General features: G+C 48.3%; 1 pseudogene; it reads left to right on the top strand.

Moving 5' to 3' along the window:
* The first annotated feature begins 240 nt into the window (after positions 1 to 240).
* Positions 241 to 4740, top strand: LOC121529939 (annotated as a pseudogene).
* The last annotated feature ends 13332 nt before the right edge of the window (positions 4741 to 18072 follow it).

Genomic DNA, 18072 nt, shown 5'->3' with positions numbered 1-18072 from the left:
GTCGACAAGCGCTGACCAGCGAATTGATTTTGGAGAATGCCCACGGGAGACGACAAAAATCCGCGTCCGATCCCAGCCATCAGTTTGGACAGATCTCAATCCGCATCTCCGCGGACGCCTCTTTTGAAGCCTAAGGCGACCAGGGCCATTCCAAGGGCAAAGAGTGACGAAAACGTCAATGCAATCCCCGATCCTTCACAGAGGCAGACTCGCTCCGTTGTAAAAATGGCTCAAAGCGCGGTCGAAGTGGCGCTGAAAAAGTTAATCGCTACGACAAATCGAATTAGCCAATTTGAGGCCAACATCAACACCCCGGGCGCCCCAGAAACGGAAATAGGCTCCCAATACATGTGCGAAGTCCATCGAGACCAAATTTGGGCACTCTGAGAGAAGGTGGAGAAGTGCTATGAGAGCTGCTCCGATTTGCTAGCCGTGTCCGACGACAATTCGGCCGCCTCAGCAGTGCTGGAATCGATGTACAGCTGCTGTTTCTCCGTATATTCGAGGTGTATTGCCCACCTTCGGGAGAAAATTGCCTCCCAATCCACTCAGGCTTCCGTCAATGTCCACACGCCCGCGTCTACAGGCTGTCGGTTACCTCCAGTGGATACCGAGGTCTTTGCGGGTGATTATCTTAGGTGGCCCACCTTTAGAGACTTGTTTACGGCCATTTACATCCAAAACTCGCGGCTCACCCCGGTAGAGAAGTTGTTCTTCTTGCTGTCCAAAACAAGTGGTGACGCACACGCTATTGTTTCTAAGGATCCGCTTACCCATGAGGGGTTTGTCGCAGCGTGGCAAAGCCTCACAGACCGTATTGAGAACCGGCGGCTATTGGTCAATAGCCAGTTGAAGATCCTTTTCAACCTCCAGGCTATTTCTCAAGAGTCCGGGGCGCGCTGAGGGAACTGCAAGCCACCATTCAGAGTTGTCTGACAGCGCTAGAAATGTCCGCCATCAACGTTGAGGCTTGGGATTGTCTCCTGGTCTTTATGATTTCCTCGAAGCTCCCCAAGGTCACACTTTCTATGTGGGAGCAATACGTACATAATAAGGTCAAAATTCCAACATGGAACGAATTAGATAACTTCCTGACAGAGCGCCATCGCACTCTGGAGGCCATCGAGTGGCTCCGGGCAATCTCCGCCTAGGTCGGGACTTCCTACTGCCCCTGCAAGGAGGCTCAATTCGTACGAGACTCGAGTGGTTCCGGGCCAAAAGGGATGCGATCTCTGTTCGAGGGAGAACCACCCTATCCGCTTATGTCCGCGTTTCCTAGAAATGAACGTGGATGGGCACTCTGCCTACATTAAGAGGAAGCAGTTATGCTTGAACTGTTTTGCCCGAGGACACCAGCAGCGAGACTGCACGAGCGCCCATACCTGCTTCACATGCCACAGCCGGCACCACACCCTCCTGCACCGCGGGACCCGTTCGCTGCCGCTCCAAGTCCGCCTACTTCAGCAAGGGCTCGACCCGCACAAACTGCCAGAAGCACAAACGGCTCAGAGGATCAGTCGGATGTGCAGGTGTGCTTCGCTTCCGGGTCAGGAGCCGTCCTACTGGGCACGGCCCTTATCAACGTGTGCCATTTGGGGTGCAGTTTCCAGGCACTGATAGACTCAGGGTCCAAAGCGACGTTCATTACTGAACGACTGTTCAACCTTGTCAAGCTTTCCTTCAAGACTATTCAAGCCCAAGTGTCCGGTCTTAATCAGACCATTTCCGCGCAGTCCACTAAATTGTGCCATTTCTCCATTCGGTCGCCGTCTAGACCCGGGTTGCAATTAGAGACTGGGGCTTACGTTGTTCCGCAGTTGGCAGGAAATCGGGCATCATATCCGATTCCTCGGGATCGTCTAAAGGGTCTGCCCGACATTCCCCTGGCGGACCCCAACTTCTTTGAAAGCTCCCAAGTCGATGTGTTAATAGGAGCTGACATTCTTCCGTCCATTCTCCTCGGTAATACCAGGGCTAACATCTGCGGGACACTTCTCGGTCAGGAAACCATTTTTGGATGGGTGCAGACAGGCCCATTATCTCCAGCCAACCCTCGCAGCGTGTCCGTTTTTTCCACACGAGTTGCCCGTAGCCTCGGTGACTCGCTGGATCAGCTCCTCACCAAATTTTGGGAGGTGGAGGATGTGCCCACACAGATCAATTCGGAATCGGATTCAGTTTGCGAGCACAATTTTGTACAGACGACGAGAAGAGACGAGTGTGGCAAGTACGTTGTGACGCTCCCCTTACGCGACCCCGAGCAGAAGGGTTCCGAGCTATCGGCTTCACGGTCCTTTGCTCTTGCTCAATTCCTGCGTAATGAGCAGCACCTGAAGAAGGATCCGCCCCTTAAGGCCCGCTATGACTCGGTAATCCAGGAATACATCGACTTAGGCCACATGACCGAGGTCTCTCCCACGAGCAGTTCCGCTACCTAATACCTCCCACATCATGCCGTCTTCAAGCCCGAAAGCACGACCACCAAGGTCCGGGTGGTCTTCAATGCTTCGAGCCCGTCCGCAAACGGGACCAGTCTGAACGACATTCATTACGCGGGCCTTGTCTTACAATCTGACCTGACGATTCAAATCCTAAAGTGGTGATACTTTAGGTTTGTCTTCAACGCCGACATCATGAAGAAGTATCGGCAAATTTGGATAGACCCCAAGCATACTCCGCTCCAACGTACTTTGTTTCGCAATTCCGATGGCGAGATCCGCGACTACGAATTAAAAACGGTCACCTTCGGTGTCAATTGTGCCCCGTTCCTAGCTATCCGGTTCCTGCAGCAGCTCGCTGACGACGAAGAGTTGAAGTACCCGCAGGCAAGCCAAATTATCCGGCATTTTATGTACGTTGATGACGTTCTCGCGGCGGCAGACTCCAAAACCGAAGCCCAAGTGGTGATTCGGGAGCTAAAGGACGCCCTAGAGTCGGCAGGGTTTCCACTGAGGAAATGGAAGTCGAATAGCAAGGCGATCCTGGCCGACATTCCGAGGGACCACCTCCTTCGTGCTGATTTCCTCGACATCGATGCAGAGACCACGGCCAAGACACTCGGCGTGCGCTGGAAAGCGACGAGCGATGAGTTTTTTTTTGTTCCGCCAGAGTTGACTTCCGGCTCGTCCTTCACGAAGCGCCAAGTCCTCTCCCAAATTTCCAAATTGTTCGATCCAGCAGCTCCTTTCATTGTCCGGGCAAAAATGTTCATGCAGGACATTTGGCTTCTGGATCTGGGGTGGGACATGCCCTCCCTCAAGATTTCTGTCAGCGATGGGTTGACTTCCTGAAGAATTACTCGGTGCTCGATCAGATTCGTGTTCCTCGATGGATCGCGTTCCTACCACACTTAAGGGTCGAGAATTACGGGTTCTGCGACGCTTTAGAGAAGGCGTACGGCGCAGCAATTTTCGTCCGTTTTGAGGTTGGGTCTACGGTCATAGTGAACCTGCTGACTACAAAGACTCGAGTGGCTCCAGTTAAAACGGTGTCGCTCCCTCGGCTAGAGCTGTGCGGCGCCTTGTTGCTGTCGGAAATGGCCACCGCCGTTCTGCCAAAGATGCCAGGGCCCGCATCTGCCCCATACTGTTGGACGGACTCGACTATTGTCCTCGCGTGGCTGCAGAAGCCAGCGTGTCAGTGGACAACGTTCGTGGCCAACCGGGTAGCCAAGATCGCCCAGTTTACCGACGTGCAGAAATGGGCACATGTCCGCTCCGAGCAGAACCCTGCGGACCTCGCCAGCCGGGCGTAGCTCTCCAAGACCTTGCGGATAACCAGTTGTGGCGGCACGGGCCTGGCTGGCTGCGAGTGCCTCGCAGCGAGTGGCCTACTCAAGGCAACGAGGCCCCCGTGACTGAACTCGAGAAGCAAGCAGTCAAGTTCCATGTCGCGAAGGCGCCCCCCGAAGATCTCCTTGAACGTTTCTCCACACTCGACACGGCATTACGAGTCCTTGCCTATGTTTGTAGCTTCATCCATCGCGCGCTCAAGATACGCTCTCCGTTCGAAGAGCACCTGACAGCTAATGAGATTACGTCTGCTGAACGTCTTCTAGTTTCCGTCACTCAGCGCAGACACTTCGTCTCTAAATGGGCTGCTTAAGCGAAAAGCGTGCAGTATCAGCGTCCAGTCCGATTCAAAATCTGGATTCGCAAGGCCTTATGAGAGCCTGCGGTCGGGTTACGTCCTCTGAACTTCTCCAATATGACGAACGGCATCCGATAATCCTTCCATACGACTGCCATCTGTCTCGACTCCTTGTTCAATTTACGCATCGCATCACGCTGCACGGTGGCAATCAGCTGATGATCCGCCTGATTCGGGCCAAATTCTGGATTCCAAGGGTGAGGAATTTGGTCAAGTCCGTCGTCTATGCTTGTAAAGTATGTGTCATCCACAAGAAGAAGTTGCAGACGCAACTCTTGGGAGAGCTACCTCTTCCTCTTCTCGTCACGGTCGAACCCGAGCTAAAGGGGGATACTACGTCAATTATTAATCGCTGGCAGCACCTGAAGGCTCTTCAACAGCAATTTCGGCTGCTATGGAAGGAAGAGTACCTCAAGGAGCTCCATAAGAGGAACAAGTGGCGTGCCCCTACGAGGAATCCCCGCGTTCATCAAGGAGGACAACCTTCCGTCCAATGAGTGGCGATTAGGCAGGATTGACGCGGTGTATCCAGGATCCGATGGCCACGTCCGCGTGATCGACATCCGCACCGCGCGAGGGCTCGTCAAGCGGCCCGTCGCTAAGGTCTTCCTTCTTCCGATAGACGCGTCCGCCTGCCCACAATAATTATGCGTTTCTTCCGTTCCAATGTCCCTGTCCATTGTCCTGTCTCGTAGCTCTGCCCGTAATTCCAAGTCGAACTTCACACCAATTCTGATAACGCTGTTTTGTTTCTTCATCATAGTTCCGCCAGTCATATTCAGCACGATGTCGCCACGTCCACGCAGCGCCCAGTCACTGGAGAGCAGATGTACTCGAGGTACATAGTCCTACCGATGCCGAGTCTGCAGAGGGATCCATCCTTTGAAGTAATGTCGGCGCTTTCTACGTCTCAGCGCCGAGAAGCGGCTCCGGGCGGTTCTCGTGAACCGGTATTGCCAGTTGCCTGGCTCACGAGCATTCCGACGGATCGTGCCGGCATGGGGACTGCTGTAGAACGTGTGGTCAGGATCACCACTCGCTGCTGCACCTCGTGGACAAGCCGCGGGCTCGGCGCCAGCCGCGTCAAGAGAAGCACCGTTCACGGAGCGCGGGAGACAGTACATGGAGTGTCTCAGCTGGCGCTCAGCCGTCGTCCGTCAACTCCCGGCGCGGTTCGGTTGCTTCTCGGCCGGACTCACAAGCCGGTCCACGGCCATCGACTTCCCGACGCTCGTCGGCAGCTCCTCAGCATTCTTCCGCCACTGGCCGGCCAGCTTCAGGTGCTCCACGGCCTTCGTCCGCCACTCATCGGGTGCCGTCCACCGCTCGTCCGCCCGCGTCATCCGCGCCTAGGCAACTTTCCGCCTCTCGCCAAGGGACGCCGCAGGACGCAGCCGCTGCGCCCCTATCGTCGCTGCTGCAGCGTCAACGTTCTGCCGACCGCGCTAGTGCGCATTGACACCGGGACCCGGATCTTCAACACGGGGGCCCTTATCGACCCGTGTTCGCCCTCAAGCTGCATCGACGCATCGCTAGGGGCGTGCTTCCGTCTGCCCACTACCAGCGTGGGGGACGAACAAGTTTGTTCGGCCACCGTGGGTTCCAAAACGGATGATAGCGTTCGGCTGAAGGTCGTTTTCAAAATCGAGCCTCACGTGCGCGTTCGTACGCCGTCTCGAGAGCTGAGCGAGGCGGTGCGTGCCCACTTCCGAGGCGTGACATTGGCGGATGAGCGGTTCTATCTGCCAGCGACGATCTCCGTTGTCCTGGGCGCGGATATGTACCCGCGTATCATACAGCCGGGCTTCCTGAAGATCCAGAACGGGCTGCCGGTGGCCCAGAGCACCGTTTTTGGATGGGTCGTGTCCGGAGCCTGTCACCAATCGTAGCGACGAGGGAGCTGTTGCAACCCGAGTGATTGCAAGGGGGGCGGGATGTTTAGGTGAGCAGCAATTGTGCCGCCGCTCATCCACGCTGAAGAGCGCATCCACGCTGAAGAGCGCATCCACGCTAAAGAGCGCATCCGCGCTGATGAGCGCATCCGCCCTCGCCCCTCTCTGCACAATCTTGCACTCTCGCTCTCTCGAGTCCAACTGCAGCGGTCGGCCGTCGGCGATCGTCTGTTTTCTTATGCTAAGCTAAGTTAAGGCAATTTTTTCTGTATGAAGTGAATAAAGCTGACAGCTCACTCCACGACGCCCCCGACTTCATCTTATCTGCAATCAAGAGGCATCTTTTTGTGGTAACACCGCTCCACTACAACAAGCGACAAGGGGACACCACTTGCTAAACATACAAATTGTAAAAAAAATACGAACGAAAGACACAACGTATTAGTATAAAAAAATAGTATTAACCTGAAGAGTCAATATTCAATTTAAATTAGATTATTTCATTATTTTTTCTAAGAGATATGCGAATTTGAGGTTGCACTACAAAATTAACATTTCTAACAGCACGTGGTTTTCGCTTGCAACAGCTGAATTTAACAGCTTGTATTTTAACAGTAACAGTCCGGATGACGGAACCGCATTCCTTTCTCTCTCTCATCCTTTTCCCCGATTCCCGGTCGACGGGATCGGCCGCCCATACCCTCCCTTGTAGTTTGGGGCATCGGCACCCGGCAGACGGTGCCGGACAACCGATTCCCGGTTAACGGGATTGGCCGCCCATATCCTCCCTCGTTGTTTGGGGTACCGGCACCCGGCTGACGGAACCGGAAAACCGATTCCCGGTCGACGGGATCGGCCGCCCATAGCTTGTCCAGGTCTGCTGGCCGCCCCGGATGATGGGCCGGCGGCACGACCGCAGCAGGCACCCCTTCCCTGGCCTTCCCTGGTGTCGGTACCCGGACGACGGGCCGATCCCCCGTCCCCGTAGTCCTGCACGGACCCCGACTCCCCCTCGATACGCACACCTAAATAGAAGCCCGCCTCCCGCCGGCACATCCTTTTCCTGCCTATCTCCGTAGATATAAATATTTCTGTAGGAGACTGAGTGAAGTTTATTTCCCGGCCCATGATTACCATCCTTACAAAGTGAAAATAGTTTTAATAAAACAAAATATGTTCTAAATAAATTACAATGAACAGATGGCATTCTTCCTGATGAGAAAAAATACGATGTTATTAAAAACTAACCAACTCCAATAGATGCCGATAGTGCACGACGTTTTGTCGCTTTTTGCAATTATTACAGACGATTTATTCATAATACATTGGACAATAAAACACTTTGGACCACATGTCTACGAAAGACATTTTTTAGTAAAAACTGATCATAGACGTTTAGTATACTTATTTTTAATGAAAAATCCATCTTTCAAGCTGACTAGAATGAGATTAGATCTAGAGGAGTATCAATTTACAGTTGAAAAACATCTGCGCAGATGAAAAAATTAAAATGCATGAAAATATATAAGATAAGAAGCAGGGTCTTAGCTTCAGCTGTTATAATAAAGGTCTATGATAATCCGGCAACGTGGTTGCCCACGGATGTGTTGGTTCTGATGTACCTTTGGGACAAGTTGCTGCACACAACGGACGGTCACTCGGTAGGTGCCTATGCAGTCGTGTAGCAGGACCAGGTGGTGGCCACGATCAGTGACTATGAAGCTGCTAATTTTCTCCTCGTAAGCCGGTAGCCGGGTCGTGGCTCTAGCTAATAAAATGAAGCTGCAGGAGGATAGCACTGTGGCACGTCGCTGTTCACGGAGCGGTTGGTTCTGGAAAGCTCGATTCGGCAAGTTATTCCCTACAACGATTGGTCCCTTGTGAACGCCTCTGCAGTGATGCACCGAGGCAAAGTGGTGGCCACGGTCGGTGACGATGGTTCTACCGACGTTTCTCTCGTAAGCTGATAGCAGGGTCTTAGTTTTAGCTTTACTGTCGTGGCAGTTGACAAAGATGAAAACACCCGACTCAGAGAAAGTGAATTTATTATTTTGCTGTCAGCCCAGAACTGATTAATATAAGTGAGAGAGCTTAATCGTAACCTTAACTCGCACAGATTACGGACGTCGTAAGACTTCCGTCCGTCGTCGTGCTCTTAGTTCAGATCACCGTTTCATTGTTAACTTATTAAGTTGTTACAAATAACGACGTAAAGAAATTCTCAAAATTAAAGATGAACAATTTTAAATGTATATTAAAAAAAGGAAAACGAATAATTTCACAACTCTCAGTTAAAGATTTAAATTCTAATGAAAAATTCGATTTAGGTCAATTTTTTGTGAGGCTTATTTCAGTAGCCGGGATACACAAAATCATTAACTTCCAGATGTCACGAAGTGAAAAAAATTTCGAATCTGTCACTTTAAACAAATTTAAAAATAAGGGCAATAAAATATTTAATAAATAAAAAAAAAGCGATTACAATATGTGAGACACATAGACAAAAATGGCAAAAGTCTCCCTGGGATTACGCCTACCCCATCTTAAATAAAGAAATCATTCCATTGGCCCAAAAAGATACAATTCATTAAAATTATGTAAAAACGTGTGTAGACTGCCAAAAAGATAAAACTACAACACATACAAAAGGCCCTATGATTATAACAAATACCCCAGGTACAGCTTTCGACACTGCTTTAATTGATACTGTAAAGTTGTTTCCCCTTGTATTCCGACTAACAAAGGGTCATTGTAAGAGGGGTTCCCCGGCAAAGCAAGCACCAGCAGATAAATTCACAAAACATTTAATTACTAGCTCGGTTTAATATATATGTAAAATGTATAAATAGCGTCCCGCGTAAGATTCTCGATGTGCATTCTGTTACGTTTACCGAAACCGACTGCCTCTGCCCTCTTCTCAGCTCTCGCTCTCTTGATCCCTCGCATCGTCCCAAAATCGAGAACGATCAGCTGACCAGCTTCCAGCACACTTGATCAAGCAGAAAACTTAACATGCCGCCCGCCAATGCTTGACCTAGCATGAGCAACCTTCGCTTGTCCGGTACTTCATTGCTTGAGTGGGGCAGAATATCTAGTATGGAAAAGTAAACAAGAAGTGTGCGCAAGAAACGAGTTAATTATTAAAATGGTGAGTATGTGAGGGCGATTAAGATCGGATCGGCAGTGGACAAAGTTTCGATACCGAACGTTTCATTCGTCCTTGCTTGGTTCTGAGAGTCACCACCCGGACCAACGCATCCGTCCGCCGTGACGGCGGAAACCGGTTGTCCTTGATGATGACGAGGTCGTTTAACTGAAGGCCTTCAGACTCACGGCACCACTTGGGCCTCTGTCCGCGAAGGACTTGGATTGCGGTCGAAAATCCGGAGGACCATGCATCGAGTCGCCAATCTAGAAATGGACCGGCATAAGCACCTCCGCACCGTCCGCTTCAGCTGAGAGAGGGCAAAGCGGTCGCAGATTTACGCTTCTATACTTATGAGCACCGTAGCCTCCTCTCCTACCGGTGAATCTCTCCAGGGCCAGTAGAAAATGTCGTAAGGCCTAACCGCTTTCAAATGCACTGCATTTGGTTCACACGGTGCAGGGGCAAGTCTCCCATGAGCTGAGTCGCAGCAGTGTAAGAGAATGGTGGTATCCGTCTAAAAAAAAGTTTGTATGGGAAGATAGCTTAACCACTTAACCGAAGTAAGCCATTTCACCAATTCGACGGCCAGCACTGCGCCACTCAGCTCCGTTCTCGGTATAGTTAAAGGTGCTATGAATCCAGAATAATGATAAATCCACCTATTAATGCTTATGGCGCCGATCCTCAGCAACCCGTCCCGAAACGCTCGCCACCGTTCTACAAAAGCGTCAGGAACCTCGTCGTCTCACTCCAGCGCCATCGAAAAGCCATCCGCATGTATCTTCTTGGCCATGCTCACCACCTTTAAAATTAGCTTTCCCATGATGATCGATTAGCCAAGCTACGCTGGACATAAACGTCCGTTTGGTAAATATAGTTGAAATCTCAAAATCAACCTGCAATGGCCAATACATTCTTAACGCCTTAAAAGGATTTGTAGAGTACTATGCGCACTTATCGAATCTCTACTGTACTTATATACAGCACCAAGACATACATAATTTATATGTATGAATACACTGTGAAACTTTGTTGCAATGTTATTGTAAACATCCCAATTCAAGTGCAACATGATCACATATATGCGCTATGAACTTAAAGAGCTGACCACGTGTTTCCTCGCTGGCCGTCGCGTTTTTACATACATAATAAAGAGAGCGCATAACACATTCCTTCCACCAATATAATGCAGCCGCTCCGCTGCTGGCTTTACCGGCAGCGCAGCTACGCGGCTTAGCCTAAGCATAGCCTGAATGATTTTGTACAAAAACAGATATTGTCCAACAATTGGAGCGACACGTACATGTTGCTCCAAATAATAAAGATCACAATACTAAATCAATGTGTTTGAATAATGAAGAACTTATCTAAAGTGATTGCCTTGCAACCGCACTACATGGTGACCGTGACAGCGGTCTTGTAACAACAAGAGACAGAACAGCGACATCGGCAACAACAACAGCGACATCGGCAAAAGAAACATTTCACCATAAAACTGATAGACAACAAGAGAAAAAACAATTCTGAGCGCGGTGGTATAAACCACAAAATAAATAAAAGAATAGCCAAACTAAAGTGGCTAATATACAAACAAACGCCACCGCCTGCATGGTCTACAGCCCGGAAGTTACAAACTGAGCTTGACCATCTTATAGAGACCCTACGGGTTAAAAAATAAGCCTCTCACTCTAACTCTCACTCTAATAACAATCAAATAAAGAATTTATTAAAAAACAAAGCCGCCGACATACCAGCAGCAGTGCCGAAACTACAAAAGAGATGTCCTGTTGACTGCGAGGGACCGCTATTCTCATTGCGTTGCGACGTGCAACCAGAAGAAGCAATAACCTGTGCCAACCCAGCAGGAAACATCAAATGCTAAATGTAGAATAGAAATAGAATATTATTAATATAAAACAAATTGTTAAATCGTGCGAAACCCTTTTTGCTCGATACCAATGCAGCCCGTATCTGTCAAACAAAACATAATCAAAGACAAAAAAAATAAAAATTTTCAATTAAAATGTAGGTTATGAATAACAACAGCATCAGTAAATATCCAGTCTCTCAAATAAGTCAGAAAGAATACCCATATAAAAATATAATTACATTAATAGAAATGAATCATCCAACTGATATGGGGTTCATAAACAGTGGACTCCACTGCAAATGTCATTAACAAAGTTGAAGTTGAGAATAAAGACATAGGTTTAATAACCACATTATTGATTATCATCGTAGTAATAATGTGTGCTAATGTATTTTTTAAAATCTATAAATTGCACAATAAGTGTCTAAGTAAAAAATATTTAAGCCAGGCAAATGATAAAATTTAAACAAATTTTAAAAATATAAAACAGCAACAAAGATTACATAAAACAAAATGTATATATATTATATATTTTTGCATTCTAACAATATATATATAAAATTGAATTAAATTCACAATACTAAATAAACTCTTATCAAAATATATAAAAATAAAGAAAATTTGGAACAATATATATATATATGTATGAATATTTAAATATGAATACAGAAAGAGCCATAAGAAAGACACATGAAAGGGACCCAGATTTCAGTAGAAGAATTCAGCAGTTAGTATCTGCAACCCCTGTTATTGTGTACGAGCTAGAAACCCTTTACGTAGACACATATACTGTCATGTCTCTCCATTATTTCACTGCACCGCAACCCAAAAAGGAATAGTACTAACAACCATTCCGGATGTGCAAGTGAGATCAAGAATAGATGAACATCCAATTCTAGGTAGAGCTATTGCTATGATGGTATCTAAGAAATAATCACAACCATAACATATAATGGAATGAAATGAATTATTAAAAGAACTATCAAATATTAAAGTTGAATTTGACCAATTTGACACATAAGTCACTAACACAAAATAGACCGATACAGAAAACAACGGTCAAGAAACATGTAGAAATATTAGTTAAGAGCTGTAATGACACAAGTTAAATCAAGATCATTGGTCTCAAGTATCGAAGTTTTTCATCAGACTAAGATCCATTCTAACATCTATTAGAGAAAGGTTCAATCTTGATAATTCAATACCAAATATTCTTAATACTTCAATAACAATTGAAGCTGGTGACGAACCAGAGTCAAATGAAGCTATTGACCAACAAGATTTGAAAGACGAAGAAATAAATAATCTCACTATCCCAGCTATACTAATGTCTGAACTGGACAACTTTGCAGATTCAGATAATAGCTCGAGCATAGTTGAAGAAAAATTTATTACAATGGCACAATCAAATACTGATTTTATCAACACTGCATCAAAGCTTATAACAGTATTTGATGGTAAAGCAGAAAATTTAACAGGTTTTCTCGATGCATTGGAGATTTTAGAATCAATAAAAATCGAACACGAACAATTTGCTATTTCAATAATAAAAACAAAGCTAAAAGGTGTCGCCAGAAATTTAGTCGGAAATGAAACAACTATATCAGAAGTCATTTCCGGACTAAAGAGCAATGTCAAAGGCGAAACTGTAGAAGTATTATCAGCTAAACTGATGAATTTACAGCATCGCAACAAAACTGCTAACCAATACACATCAGAGGTTGAGCAGATGACAAAAGCCTTAGAAAGTGCGTACATAACGGACGGCCTACCACTTGCGTTAGCCAGAAGTTATTCTACACAGTCTGCAATTAAGGCAATGACAAAGAATTGCGCAATTGATAAGGTAAAACGTATCATGCAGGCTGGCACTTCAAACACCATGAATGATGCCATATCCAAATTTGTCAATAGTTGCACAGAAGCAACAGGGCACGCTAATAGCGTCCTGTATTTCAATGGGCAACAAAACAATAATAGAGGTAGCCGTGGAAGCTACCGAGGAAGGGCCAACTACAACAACAACGGCAATCGCCGATACAATAACAATAATAGAGGAAGAGGACAGTACAAAGGAAATTACAGGGGTCGCGGTAACTCAAGTCGCGGCCACGGTAACAATAACCCCTCTAAAGTACGTGTAGCACAGAGCAGTTCGGAAAACTGTCAGACACCTTTAGGTGCCCAAAATTAAATAAAAAAGTACACACAATAAACTTTAGTCTGAATATGTTTGTAACCTTTTCAAAACACCACAAAACACACACAGGAGCAGATATATCACTAGTTAAAGAAAACTCAGATGTCTTTGATAACATCGATAGAGAAAAAACTGTAAATATTCAAGGCATTGGACACGGCATTTTCACGTCCAATGGCCCAATCCAAATTGAGCTACAGACATACAGATATATTATTCCACATAATTTCCATTTAGTCCCTAAAGATTTTGCAATACCATGTGATGGAATAATAGGAGTTGACTTCATAAAAACTTTTAATTGCAAACTAGACTGTGAACCAGAAAATAATTGGTTCATACTAAGACCAAATAACCTAAAATACCCGATTTATGTTCGAATAAAAATTTAATATTATTACCAGCGAGATCTGAAGTTGTCAGAAAGTTAGACATTAACTCAACAGAAGGTAATGTCTTAATTTCTAACCAAGAAATTACGTCTGGTATAGAACAGGAATTAGCAGCAATTCCCTGGGCGATATTACATTTTCGGCCAGCTTCCCAGGCTGCTAATAACGCTAAGTCAGTAGCGAAGGATATTGAGGCGTTTCTGGTTGATGTCCAGAAGAAGCCCGGGGACGGCGGCATAGCTGCCGCGAAGGCTGCCTTGTTGTTGTCTCCTAGCTATCCTCCTCTGAACGAGAAAGCCGCTGTCGCCGCCCCCGCTTCCATAATCCGCGCCCCGAACAAGAAGTTTAGTGAAGTTGGCCAAGCAGAACTCTGCGCAGCGGCCGAAATTTTTAATCACAAAATTGCAGATTGTAAGCAAATGTCTGCAGACAGTGCGGACAGTCCGGACACAGTGCGCGAAGCTGCACCAACCCTGTCGACTGCCGGAATTGCCGTTTCTACGGGTACCCTTCGGGGCACAGCATGCTGTCTTCGAGCTGCCCGGTATATGCGGCAGCTCTGGCTAGGGTGAATTTTAGACACTAATGTTTAGATTCATCCAAGCAAACTGTGGTCGGGGTCGGGCTGCGGGATGGCTGTTTGCACTGCTGCAGGAGCCATACGTTGGTAGCGGGACGAGTGGTGTGCTGCCGGAATTAATGAGAATATACGCCGACCGGAGAGGCAAAGCAGCCATCCCCGTGGATCACCAGGATGTCATCTGCATGCCGATGGAGACCCTTACCACTGACTATGGCGTATGCGTGAGCGTTGAAGGGAGTTTTGGATCAATCTTCTTTTGCTCCGTATACTGCCAGTTCGACGCCGATCTAGAACCGTACCTCAGGTACATGGACGCGGTCCTGCTGCAGGCCATCAGAACCCCCGCAATCCTGGGACTTGACGGGAATGCAGCATCCCCCCTACGGTTTAGTAAACTCCCTCGGAATCCCGAGGGACACGCAAACCACAGCCGGGGTGAGCTGCTGTCCGAGTGGGTGCTGGGGAGCGGAGCCGTTGCTCTCAACCAGCCTAGCCCGGTGTTCACGTTCGATACCTACCGTAGACGTAGTGATAACGACGTGACGATGCAGCATCAATGTGGGCCACATTCGAGTGGTGAGTGAGCGAGTGGGAGTTGAGTGATCACAGCATGATCAGTGATGTGGCAACACAAGAGAAGAAGAACACAAGAGCAGACGCTCTCCTGGCATGGACGGCATCAATGGCACTATCTGCAAAGCGGTGTGGCGCGCCATACCTCAGCATCTAACGGCGCTATATTCCCGTTGCATCCAGACGGGTTACTTCCCACGAGAGTGGAAGTGTCCACGAGTAGTGGCGCTACTCAAGGGGCCGGACAAGGATAGGTGCGAACCCTCGTCATATGCCTGCTGCCAGTATTTGGCAAGGTGCTTGAGGCCATCATGGTTATTCGTGTAAGAAAAGTTCTTCCGGAAGGATGCAGATGGCAGTTCGGATTTCGCCAAGGACGATGTCTCGACGACGCCAGCCCGGCGCGATACGTGCTCGGGTTCATACTGTGGTTTAAGCGCGTATGCGGATGACCTTCTTGTTGAAAGCAACTCCCGAGGCGTGCTGGAGGACAAAGGAGGACAACTGATGTCCGTAGTTGAATCGTGGGGTACGGAAATCGGTGTAACCGTTTCCACTAGCAAGACGGTGATTATGCTGCTGAAGGGTGCCCTCGCGCGCCTCCCGTTGGTGAGATCTGCAGGAGCAAATCTTCTATATGTTCGCAGCTGTCGGTACCTTGGCATCACGGTCAGTGAGCGCATGAACTTCTTCATGCACATAGCGTCGCTGCGTCAGCGAATGACCGGATTCGTGGGAGCATTGGCACGTGTGCTACGAGCCGACTGGGGATTCAGTCCTCGGGCCAGACGAACCATCTATGCCGGACTCATGGAGCCTTGTGCACTGTTTGATGCTTCGGTATGGTATGTCGTGACGACGAGGCAAGTTGTAGCCAGGAGGCGACTTCTTTCTTGCCAGAGGCTGATCCTTTTAGGATGCCTCCCGGTATGCCGCAAAGTGTCAACCCTGGCGCTGCAGGTACTTGCTGGAGCCCCGCCTCTTGACCAAGCTGCTATGAAAGTAGCAGTCAAGTACAAGTTAAAGCGTGAAGGAGGAGGACGATTGGCTCTATGGCGAGGACATTTCAGGTCTGAGGTGGACACAACGAGTTGCGCGGGTAAACGAATGCCTCCTGTCGGACTGGCAGAGCAGATGGGATGATGGTGATTCCCTCGGTCGGATGACTCACAAGTTCATCCCAGATGCAGGGTTCGTCTACCGAAATCCGAAATTCGTTTTCTCGATGCGCGCAGGATTCTTGATGACAGGGCACGGGTCGTTCAATGCATGTCTGCATAGCAGTGGCCTCAGCCCCCGCGTGCTCATGCGGCGATCCAAATGAGGACTGGGAGCACATCCTATGTGCTTGCCCCCTTTATGGAGACTTGCGAGACCACGATGGACTCGGTCTGCAGCACATTGGCGAAAGCTGGACATTTGGAAGGATTCTGGAGAGCAGCGACAGGACCAAGAGACTCACGGAGTTTGCTTAGGAAGTGTTTCCAAGAAGGAGGGGCCTTTAAGGTCACTTTTCTGTGCCGTGTGGTTGGCGGCCTAGAATTCTGTACAGTTCGCCATAGCTTGTCGTAAGAGGCGACTAACATGGCAGGGCCCCCCATCCGAGCTTGTCGGAGCTAAAGGGGTGGGTCACCGAGCCCACAAACTTCGGTACCACGGGTTGGATAGTGTCCAAGCACTACCAGTTGAGGTAGGCCCCCTAGAGGGAGTATCGTGGTGGCTGTGGTTGATACCTAAATCGCCGGTAGAATCTCTTGATTCGACGTGGAGTTGCGTTATACAATTCGGGTGCTGCGACCCATAGAGCGGCAGAGGTGATAGATACACCTCGCCTCTTATCCAGAGGGAGTATGTTGCCCGGCAAGCGCAGGTAGCAGAGTGGTCGCTATGTACACAGCTATAGCTTTTAGTCTGGAGCGCTGGCAGGCCCATGCACTATATGCATGCACTATGCACTATATGCCTACTTTTAGGTATATTCGAGTGCCGTGGTTGTAATCCCTTCAGTGTGGAACACGCCACGTAAAATTAGATCGGAGAGATCCGAGACACGCCTGCACCCAATACCTGTGCCCGCTTATCCTGTGTCTCCTCGAAGGTATGACCTCCGGAAAAAATGTCATCAACGTATATCTCCCTCATCAACACTTCTTCCGCCTTCGGGAATGAACGCCGCTCGTCCTTCGCTTATTGCTGAATGACCTTGATAGCCGTGAAGGGTGCAGACGCCGTCCCAGAGGTTAAAGTTCACAGAGCATAAGCGATGATGCCCCATCCGCCGTCCGCCATAAAATAGGCTGGTATTGGGCGTCTTCCGGATGAACATCTATACAGCGATACATTTTCTGAATATCCACCAAAAAAACGAAACGATATTTCCGCCAATTCTGTATCACACCAGACATGTCGTTTTGAAGCGCAGGCCACGTCCACAGTATGTCGTTTATAGACCTTCCGTAGCTAGTCCTGGAGGAGGCGCCGAAAAGGATTCTCTGCTTAATCGTATGTGGTTTCTTTTTGAAAACCGCATGGTGCGGAAGAACGCAGGAAGCTATATGCATGTTTGCAGAAGTGCGCGTCATTGTACTGCTTTCACTGCCAACCGCCGGCGCTATGTGCTTGAGCGCAAAGTACTTCTCGATATCCTCGACATATTTGCAGCACCGCTTCGGACTGCTCGATAGACGCCATTCGAACTGCAAGAGCCTATGAGCGCCATCTGATAAGATCATCTTAGAAACTAAGTTTTGAAGGGCAGCCTTACCACGTAACGGCCATCCGATCGACGTACGTCTGGAAAAAAGTCTCGCACCAGCAATTGAGCATTGCCTCGGTGTCCAAGAGTACTCGATGACAGCGTACCTAGGTTGCTTCGCTAGCTTCTTCTGTCAGTCCCGATAGGATCGATTCCAAGCATGTGCTCTGAGCTACGGGCTCGCCGGGCACACCGACCGTGGTGTCTGTCAAAATAATGAGCTCTAACATATCCACTCTCAAGATGAGATCGACTCGCTTCGATCGGGAGAAGTGTGGATCCGTCAGAGGGAGCCCTCGTATGTGACCCCAACGCAGTGATAGAAATTGCGGCTCGGAAGACATGATGTAAAAGAATTAAGAACATATGCCGACTCAACCTTTCATTACCACTTATCCGCCTGTTCGGCTGCATGCTATATAGCTTAAAGAATATTAAATTTATTTTAATTCAGTTATTTGAGTCAGTATAAACATAAATAAACCTATTTATAGTTCTCTTTTTTCAAAC

Source organism: Drosophila eugracilis, unplaced genomic scaffold (genome assembly GCF_018153835.1).
Source record: "Drosophila eugracilis isolate 14026-0451.02 unplaced genomic scaffold, ASM1815383v1 contig_2129, whole genome shotgun sequence".
Classification (NCBI taxonomy): Eukaryota; Metazoa; Arthropoda; class Insecta; order Diptera; family Drosophilidae; genus Drosophila; species Drosophila eugracilis.
Note: the sequence above shows the minus strand (reverse complement) of the source record. Positions and strands in the feature narration are given on the sequence as shown.